This window comes from Erythrolamprus reginae, chromosome 8 (genome assembly GCF_031021105.1).
Source record: "Erythrolamprus reginae isolate rEryReg1 chromosome 8, rEryReg1.hap1, whole genome shotgun sequence".
In the NCBI taxonomy this organism is placed as follows: Eukaryota; Metazoa; Chordata; class Lepidosauria; order Squamata; family Dipsadidae; genus Erythrolamprus; species Erythrolamprus reginae.
In genome coordinates, this window is record NC_091957.1 from 9,053,142 (window position 1) to 9,063,518 (window position 10,377).

General features: G+C 42.2%; 1 non-coding gene across 1 annotated transcript; it reads right to left on the minus strand.

The window, feature by feature from the left end:
* Positions 1-1,026: 1,026 nt before the first annotated feature.
* Positions 1,027-1,098, minus strand: TRNAQ-UUG (transfer RNA glutamine (anticodon UUG)). The gene has a single exon. It is a non-coding gene; the product is annotated as a tRNA-Gln (tRNA).
* Positions 1,099-10,377: the final 9,279 nt, after the last annotated feature.

Genomic DNA, 10,377 nt, shown 5'->3' on the forward strand with positions numbered 1-10,377 from the left:
AAGAAAGTAGGAGAGAAGGGAAGAGGGAGAGAAGGAGGGAGGGAAAGGGAAGCAAGCAAGCAAGGTACTTTTGTGCAAGAAATTTTTCCCATGGAGTGTGAGATTTAGAAATGTATTTTACAGAAGACTTGAGCATTAAGACATATTTACAGGACTTTCCCAATGCCTCCCTCACTTACTTATGCATATGTCACAACAGTCATTAAATTTCAACAAACAAATTGGTGCTTATAATCAGCCTATAGCTGCTGAATAATTCCATCTTTTGCTCCCTTCCTCGCCAGCATTGAGGAGGTGTCCGCTCACGTCCCCAACTTATATATCAGCAAGGAAAGGCTAGTTAGAACCAACGTTGTTAGAATGGATAAAAGAAATTACAAAAGAAAAAGTGGGGGGGGCAGGGGAGAAACAGAATTGTATTTATTGGGTATTTTTAATAAGAAATTTAAAAAAGAAGTACAATATCTGGTTATTCACATTCTGATAGCGGCAAGAATAACATATGCCCAGCAATAGAAATGCGATAAAATGGCAGAAGAAGAGATGGTAAAAGGTGATGGATTGTGCAGAGATGGATATGTTGTCAAAGAAGCTAGAAGGGAAAGAAGACTCAGCATATTATAAGATATGGCCCATATCTTTACTTGTTTGGAAGATAGGGCAAAATCATCACTAGTTCTATAGTGCGATGGTTAGCACTCTGGACTTTAAATCAAGCAATCCGGGTTCAAATCTTGGTGGAACATCCTTTTTTAATTTTTATTATTATTATTATTATTGTTGTTATTATTATTATTATTATTATTATTATTATTATTATTATTATCATCATCATCATCATCACCATCATCATTTATTAATTATTTCCATGGGCACATCGGGAAGGTTCCCTTTTGCCCCCAAAGACCTGGAGGGTCCTTTTATTATATAAAGAAGCATGATGATGATGATGATGATGATGATGATGATGATGATGATGATAAATAAATAAATAAAAATTAAAAATTTAAAAAAAATTAAAAAGGGAGGCTCCACCAAGATTTGAACCTGGATCACTGGATTCAAAGTCCAGAGTGCTAACCATTATACTATAGAACCAGCAATGCTTCTGCCCTCTCTTCTAAGCAAACAAAGGGAGGTCCTTTCAGCAAAAGGAGCTGGGAAATCCCACAATGTCAAAGAGAGTTCGGGTTCAGGTTCGGGTACAGCGAACTCCCCCGAAATTCACGGCAAGTTCGGCCGAACTCGCCGAACCCGAACACCATCGGGTTCACCCATCACTAGATATGGGAGAAGTTTTATAAGTGGTTAGAGGAAAGAAAGAACAAAAGAAAAGAAATTATATAGAAAGATAATTTAGGAAGACGCCCCTGAATTTTCAGCCTCTTTTAGGGAGGAATAAGATGCATCTTATCCTCCAAAAAATACGGTAAATAGGTTTTTTTTTTTTAAAAAAAGAACTTTTAGAATTTTTTACTATGAGATTTCTTGCATGCTTTGTATTTTGTATTTATTTCTGTCGTAAGCCGCCCTGAGTCGGTTGAGAAGGGAGGCATAGAAATCTAGTAAGTAAGTAAGTAAGTAAGTAAGTAAGTAAGTAAGTAAGTAAGTAAGTACGTACGTACGTACATACGTACCTGAGTAGTTAAATAAATAGTTAAATAAATAGATAAATGGATGGATGGATGAATGACTAAAACAAAACAAAGAAAGTCTAGTTGCCTCTTGAAAAAAAGTACTTCTGAGACATCCACACTGTGAGGAAATAACCATGGTTCTGTGCCTCTCACAACCAGGGGCATCTGCAAGGGATAATGGGTGAAAAACTCAAGCGCGAGGAAATCAGGAGATTCAGAGAGTTCAAAATGAGTATAAAGGTTTATTGCAAACTTAAGCTCTCTACAAGAATCTGGCCAACTAACATTTAAGGGAAATGAGTGGGAGATAAGGAAGGCATTCAAGGTGGATGGACTTAGATATCTTGCGGGTGCCCGCAGGGACTTGCAACTTAATAAACAAACAAACAAATAAATGAGTGAGTGAGTGAGCGAGTGAGCGAGTGAACAAACTAACGAACTAACTAACTAACTAACTAACTAACGAACGAACTAACTAACTAACTAACTAACTAACTAACGACGAACGAACGAACGAACTAACTAACTAACTAACAAACAAACAAACAGGCAAACAAACAGGCAAACAAACAAACAAAGTGTGTAGGAAAACAGGTTGCTGATGCTGCTGAAATCCATCCATCACTTGGATGTATATTGTCCTTGGTCTTTGCCTTTTCATGAGAACAAGATGGACGCACACACACACATGTTAGTTGTAGGTGTTCTTGTGGGTTTATTTTATTTATTAAACTGCCCTGAACAGCTTAAGACAAAGCAACTGAAGAACACCGTTTTCATTCCCAAGGATTTTAGGAAGAAATCCTTTTGCGGAAAAGTCCCATCTCTCAACAGCTCTTCCCCGGCTGGCAGATGTCTTTGGAGCTGACAGTTTTATTGTCCTTCATTTTTCAAAAGGCCGTGGCTACTGGGTGCGATTTGGAGATATGACAAGAGAGAGACGGCAACTTCGAGGTTGAGTTATTAGAGGAAAATTTGAACTCTCTCTGCCCCGGAATGGCGAAGATAGCAATGAGGAGAGAGGAGACAATTTGGGAGCTTGGCTTTTCTGCTTTGTCAAAATATATCAGGATTGCATGCCGCTTAGGTGTGCCCAAAGAAATCACACACACCTACTTAATTCATAAACAACTTAGAAAATGAGAGAGAGAGAGTTATAATGGAAGAGAATCTCTGTCGCTCAGGGGTGAACTGGGAATTACTTGGTGTTCTTTAAGCTTGTTGGTTTGTTTGTAGGTGTTTCATTACCAAACTAGGGGACATTATCAGTGCTAGAAGGGAGTTAGAGTGCTTGGTGCTCTCTGAGCTTGGTTGTTTTCTTGCAAATGTTTCATGACTAGAATAGAATAGATGGAGAGTAGAACAGAACAGAACAGAATAGAATAGGAGAAGGAGAGTAGAGTAGAGTAGAGTAGAGTAGAGTAGAGTAGGATAGGATACGATAGGATACGATAGGATAGGATAGGATAGGATAGGATAGAAGATGGAGAGTAGATCAGAACAGAACAGAACAGAATAGAATAGGAGATGGAGAGTAGAATAGAATAGAATAGAAGTTCTTTATTGGCCAAGTGTGATTGGACAAACAAGGAATTTGCCTTTGGTGCATATAAAGGCATATAAAGCCCTACATGGCATCGGACCAGAATATCTCCAAGACCACCTCCTGCACGAATCCTAGTGGCCGATTAGGTCCCACAGAGTTGGCCGTCTCCGGGTCCCGTCGACCAAACAATGTCGGCTGGCAGGACCCAGGGGAAGAGCCTTCTCTGTGGTGGCCCCGGCCCTCTGGAATCAACTCCCTCCAGAGATTCGAATAGCCCCCACCCTCCTCGCCTTCCCTAAAATGCTGAAGACTCACCTTTGTCACCAGGCGTGGGGATAATTACCATCTTTCCCCTTTTTTATTATGACTAGTTTGAATGTGTATGGCTGCATAGTTAGGGGTTTTATTATGTTATTAATGCCTTTTAAATGGATTTAATTTTTTATTATTATTAGATTTGTAATATATTGTATTACTGTTTTGCTCTGAGCCACCCTGAGTCTTCGGAGAGGGGCGGCATACAAATCTAATAAACTATAAACTATAACTATAACTATATGCTGATTCCAGAGAGCTGGAGCAGCCACACAGAAGGCCCTACCCTGGAGACATTCCAGCCAACATTGATGAAATCCGGAGAAGATCAACTCTCTGGGCCCTTATCGGTTGCTGGAAGCTATGTGGTAGAAGGTGGTCTCAAAGATATTTAATTAATAGCTAAGTTAATTGAAGCCTCACACACGTGTGGACCAGTTTTTTCCACACTTGACATTGCACCAAGCCATTTCTTAGGCTCAACTCTTGCCAAAATGCTGATTGATATTTTCAAGCCTCCATTTGGCGACATGCTAGGTTGGGATAAAAAGGAGCTGGCTCTGTTAGAATATTCATGACTGGCAGAGCCAGTGGTAACAATGTCTTGATAGGATCTTGACAAACATGAACAATGGGCACTATCTAACAAAATGAAATTCAATGGTGAAAAAAGTAAGATTCTACAAATGGAGGCCTTAAAGGTCTTCTAGTCCAACCCCCTGCCTAGGCAGGAAACCTTACACTACTTCAGACAGATGGTTCTCCAACATATTCTTAAAAACGTCCAGTGTTGGAACATTCCTAACTTCTGGAGGCAACTTCTTGTTAGGAAATTTCTCCTTAGTTCAAAGTTGCTTCTCTCCTTGTTTAGTTTCCACCCTGTTGTGGTTAGCTCTGGCCCAGCTCCTGCCCCAAGGACTGTGGATGTGGGGGAGACATCCACATGCTGCAGGCCTGTTTTGCCCCCGGTGGAATCTGCTGATGAAGGCTCCTCTGACCAAGAAGACATGAGTGACAGGGAGGAGGAGAGTGTGGTAGACAGCTCAGAAGGAGATCAATTATCTAGCTCCTCCTTGGATTCAGAACAAGAGTTAATGATACAGCCATGCATGTGGAGAGCGATGCATAGGCAGCAACAACTGAGAGATTATTATCAAAGAAAATGAGGCCACCTGTGGTTGGCTGGGGCTGTGGTAATTAGTGAGGCTGCTATAAACAGCAGCCTGTGGGTTTGGCCATTGCGGAGGATTATCTGATCCTTGTGTTTTGTGACTGCTTTACTGACTTTGACTTTTTGTGTGCTGATTTTTCCCTGCTTTGAAACTAAACCAGAGCAAAGTGTGTTTCACTTTGTGAAAGAAGAAGGACTGTGAATTGCCTCACTGCTGCAAGCTAAGTATCACAGAACTGATAAGGGACTTGTACAAATTACCAGTTTGTTTGGAGACGAGTGCTCTTTGCTATACCAAAAGAGGGCTTGGTTTAAGTGAATTTTCATTATTAAAGAACATTGATTTGAATTTTCAAACGTGTGTGTGTCTGAAATTTGTACCTGTGAATTTTTGGGAGGATTCCACCAGAGAGCCCGACAGAACACACCGGTTGCTTCTTGTCCTACCGTCAGGTGCTTTCGAGAATAGCTTGACTCCCTCTTCTTTGTGGCAACCCCTGAGATATTGGAAGACTGCTATCATGTCTTCCCTGGCCCTTCTTTTCATGAAACTAGCCATGCCCAGTTCCTGCAACCATTCTTCACATGTTTTCGCCTCCAGTCCCCTAATAATCGTTCTCTGCACTTTTTCTAGAGTCTCAACTAGTGATGGGCGAACCGAACCCGCACAATTCAGGTCCGTACTGAATTTTGCGGTATTCAGTATGCTGAACACGAACACGAAATTTTTTCAAACTTCAGGCAAAGTTCGGGGTCGTGTTCAGCGTTCGGAGTTTTGACGTCACCGGCAGGTTGCTAAGGATGCCAAGGTGATCACATCCTAGATTCCATGGAATCCAGGAAGTGATCACCTTGGCGTCCTTAGCAACCTGCCGGTGACATCAAAGCTCCGCCCCCGGAATCTCTTTGTGGGAGGGATTCCCCAGTTCCTTCAAAGGGAGGTCTTCACATAAAAATAAACATTGTTATTTTTACGAAAAAGGACGCCGCAGTGGCGCTGCAAGCAAAGGGCGATCCTTTCACGTAAAAATAAACATGTGGCGACCAAAACTGAATGCAGTATTCCAAGGGTGGCTTTACCAATGAGGACCCAGATTGTTGGGAGCAATATGCTGATTGTATAAACCGCTTAGAGAGGGCTGTAAAAGCCCCATGAAGCGGTCTACAAGTATTCTGCTGCACGAATCCCAGTGACCAGTTAGGTCCCACAGAGTGGGTCTTCTCCGGGTCCCATCAACCAAACAATGTCGCTTGGTGGGATCCAGGGGAAGAGCCTTCTCTGTGGCGGCCCCGGCCCTCTGGAACCAACTCCCCCCCGAGATTAGAATTGCCCCCACCCTCCTTGACTTTTGTAAGCTGCTTAAAACCCACCTCTGCCATCAGGCATGGGGGAATTGAGATACACTTTCCCCCTAGGCCTTTACAATTTTATGCATGGTATGTCTGTATGTATGTTTGGTTTTTATATTAATGGGTTTTTACCTGTTTTTAGTATTGGATTATTGTCATATACTGTTTTATTACTGTTGTTAGCCGCCCCGAGTCTGCGGAGAGGGGCGGCATACAAATCCAATAAATTGATAGATAGATAGATAGATAGATAGATAGATAGATAGATAGATAGATAGATAGATAGATAGATAGATAGATGCTAAATGTTATTGCTCATCTGCACATCTGTTACACAGGTTGAAGAGTAACCTCATCCAACCTTTAGGTTGAAAGGAGGAATTGCTAAAGGTAGTTTGGAGCCATGCGGCTGTCACGGGAGCTAAAAGGCCCTCCGTTGAAAGACATGGTGCTGCTGGCTTTCAAAGGGGCGGGGGGCGAGATGCTCTTGAGGGCAGACTTATTTTTGGAAGGATGTGATGAGGTTCTTTAATGGCTGCCATCAAATCTTCATAATCACCAGGAGGAGGCAGACAGGCAGACTGAAACAACGCCTGATTAGTCCCTCCCGGTACATGTGCAAACCTCGGCTTCTCCCCATGTACTGCTTCAGTGGCTTCCCTCATTATTTCCTGAGACCTGCAGCAGGTTGAGAGGCGGAAGGGGGAGATACTTGGCTCATCAGATCAAAACCTACATGCCAATGACTTGGAGATGGGAGGGACTCGGCTGATTTTTTTCCTGGCATGCCGTGACTCCAGGCCATGGCTTGGAAGGGGGAGAGGGATAGATAGATAGATAGATAGATAGATAGATAGATAGATAGATAGATAGATAGATAGATAGATAGATAGATAGATAGAAAGATAGATAGATAGATAGATAGATAGATAGATAGATAAGATAGATAGATAGATGATAGATAGATAGATAGATAGATAGATAGATAGATAGATAGATAGAAAGATAGATGCTGTAGATAGATAAATAGATAGATAAATAGATAGATAGATAGATAGATAGATAGATAGATAGATAGATAGATAGATGATAGATAGATAGATAGATAGATAGATAGATAGATAGATAGATAGATAGATGCTGTAGATAGATAGATAGATAGATAGATAGATAGAGAGAGAGAGAGAGAGAGAGAGAGAGAGAGACAGAGAGAGAGACAGAGACAGAGACAGAGACAGAGACAGAGATTTATTCCCTAAGGGAAAAACGGAATCCAGTTGCCATGTTGTGAGGATGGGTTAATGAATCGATGGAAGTGGAAAGTACTGCCAACTTGGACAACTTCCAATCGGAAAAAAAGAAAGGAAGGCAGAAAAGAAAGAAGGAAGGAGGGAGGGTGGGAGGGAGGGAGGGAACAGTGGAACAGTGTGCCTAGAGAAGTTATGAATACACCAACACTAGAAGCTTTTAAGCATATGTTGGATAACCATCTGTCTGAAGTAATGTAGGGTTTCCTGCCTAAGCAGAGGGTTGGACTAAAAGACCTAGTCGGAAGGAAGGAAGGAAGGAAGGAAGGGTGGAAGAGCACTTTTGGGACCTGCCTGGGAAAAAAAAGGAGAAATTTATTAAATCCGTTCCCCACCGTCCACTGACAGAATGGACCATTTCATTGTGGAGTGTGATGCCTTCAGCTCTTCATTTTCTTCCCTCTTTTTTAATTTTTCATTTAAAAACCCCTTGTTCAAAACCACCCAGAGCAGGAGGCGGATCCGTCTAACGCATACATAGGCACCGGGGAGCGAATTCGAAAAATATCACGTTCGGTGGACACTCAAATTACTGCCTGATCAGGCTATTTGCAGTGGGAAGATTTAATCAGCTTGCTAAGAGCTTTTGCTCACCACCCAGTTTCCCCACCGCTACCTTGTTTCAAGGGCAAGGAAGCTAATGAAGGAAGATTGAACTTTGCTCACCCAATGAACGGAGGAGGGAAGGCGAGGAACCAGAAGCTCTCGTGCATGATTAAATTACTTGGGAGATGCTTCATTATGCCAGCCAGCTCCTGAGCTAAGCATCTGTGTTGGATGGGCGCTGTTGTCAGCGATACAGATGACCTCCCGCCTGTGTCAACATCAACAGGAGATGGCCACAGGAGAAGCAGGTGCTTTGAAGGAGTTTATAGCAATAGCATTGGGGTGGAGGGGAGAGAGGGGGGGAAGAGAGGGATGAGAGAGAGAAGAAGAAGAGAGGGGAGAAGAGGGAAGAGAGAGGGAGAGAGGGAGAAGGGAGAAGGGAGAAAGGAAAGAGAGAGAAGATGGAGAAGAGAGAAGAGAGAAAAAAGAAGGGAGAGAGAGAGGAGAGAAGAGAGAAAAGAGAAAGGAGAGAGAGAGGAGAGAAAAGAGAGATGAGAGAAAAGAGAAAGGAGAGAGAGAGGAGAGAGAAGAGAGAGGGAGGAGAAAGGGGGAGAGAAGAGAGGGAGAAGAGAGAAAGGAGAAAGGAGAGAGAAGAGAGAAGAGAAAGTGAGGAGAGAGGGGGCAGAGAAGAGAGGGAGAAGAGAGAAAAGAGAAAAGAGAGAGAGAGGAGAGGAGAGAAGAGAGAAAAGAGAAAAGAGAAAGGAGAGAGAGAGGAGAGAGAAAGGAGAAGGGAGAAAAGAGAAAAAAGAGAAAGGAGAGAAAGAAGAGAGAAAAGAGAAAAGAAAAAGGAGAGAGAGAAAGAGGAGAGAGAAGAGAGAGGGAGAAGAGAGAAGAGAGAAAGGAGATAGAGAAGAGAGAAGAGAGAGTGAGGAGAGAGGGGGCAGAGAAGAGAGGGAGAAGAGAGAAAAGAGAAAAGAGAGAGAGGAGAGGAGAGAAGAGAGAAAAGAGAAAAGAGAAAGGAGAGAGAGAGGAGAGAGAAAGGAGAAGGGAGAAAAGAGAAAAAAGAGAAAGGAGAGAAAGAAGAGAGAAAAGAGAAAAGAAAAAGGAGAGAGAGAAAGAGAAGAGAGAAGAGAGAGGGAGAAGAGAGAAGAGAGAAAGGAGATAGAGAAGAGAGAAGAGAGAGTGAGGAGAGAGGGGGCAGAGAAGAGAGGGAGAAGAGAGAAAAGAGAAAAGAGAGAGAGGAGAGGAGAGAAGAGAGAAAAGAGAAAAGAGAAAGGAGAGAGAGAGGAGAGAGAAAGGAGAAGGGAGAAAAGAGAAAAAAGAGAAAGGAGAGAAAGAAGAGAGAAAAGAGAAAAGAAAAAGGAGAGAGAGAAAGAGAAGAGAGAAGAGAGAGGGAGAAGAGAGAAGAGAGAAAGAAGATAGAGAAGAGAGAAGAGAGAGTGAGGAGAGAGGGGGCAGAGAAGAGAGGGAGAAGGGAGAAGAGAGAAGAGAGAAAAGAGAAAGGGAAGAGAGAGGAGAGAGAAGAGAGAGGGAGGAAAGAGAGAGAGGGAGAAAGAAGAGAGAAAGGAGAGAGAGAAAAAAGAGAAGAGCGGGGGAGAGAAGAGAAAGAGAGAGAGAAACTTTTGTGACAATTAAGAAATCCCAAATTTCTTGGTGAACAACCTTGGCCTCTTCATGGCCACTGCTGCTGGTAATGAATCACTTCATTAAATGTGACAACAGAGGATGGTGGTGTGTGTTGTGTACACGATTACTTCATTGAGTCTATTTTGAGACCTGTTTTAAAATGGTTATTATTCTTTCTCCTTCAATCATCGCCTAGCAACATCCGGACATCATCTTCGCATCCTTTCGCCCGATTCCTTTTGTGCTACGTCTCTCTGCTTCTAAGTCCGAGGTCAGGATAATTTCTGCTTTTGTAAACAAAACACAAAGAAAAAAACCCCCAATCCTTGAAGCTCCACCACCACCACCGCAGCCTTTTCAATTGACGAGCAGGGCAAAAGAAAATATTCTTAAATAGATTTGATACGTGGGGGGAAAAAAAATCTATTAATTGTCTGCAATTTTGTCATATCTTTTTTTTTTTCAAAAGGATAATCGCCGTTTCTCTGTTCTTTGGCCGTAGGAAAGCGAGCAAGAATGCTCTCCCTGACTCTGGTTGCAAGAATTGTCTCCTTGTGACCCTCCAATGTTGTTTTCCTTTTTGTGATGTTGCAAAACAAACCACAACCACGATAGTATTAATAAGGCGAATGGTGCACAGTTGAAAAGTAAGTTATGCCAATCCATCAGCATTCCAGAATCACGTATGCTCAATGTTGGAAAGAGGAACTCACAGCAACAATATACAATGTGATAACCAAAGTGTATCAGGTAGTTGAAAGGACAAAATTGACTTATGAACTGCAAGATAAGGATATGGAAGATTTCCACAAAAGCTGGGACAGATGGTATATCTGGGTTGCAAAAAATAAATTAAAAATAAAAACAAAATTAAATAAA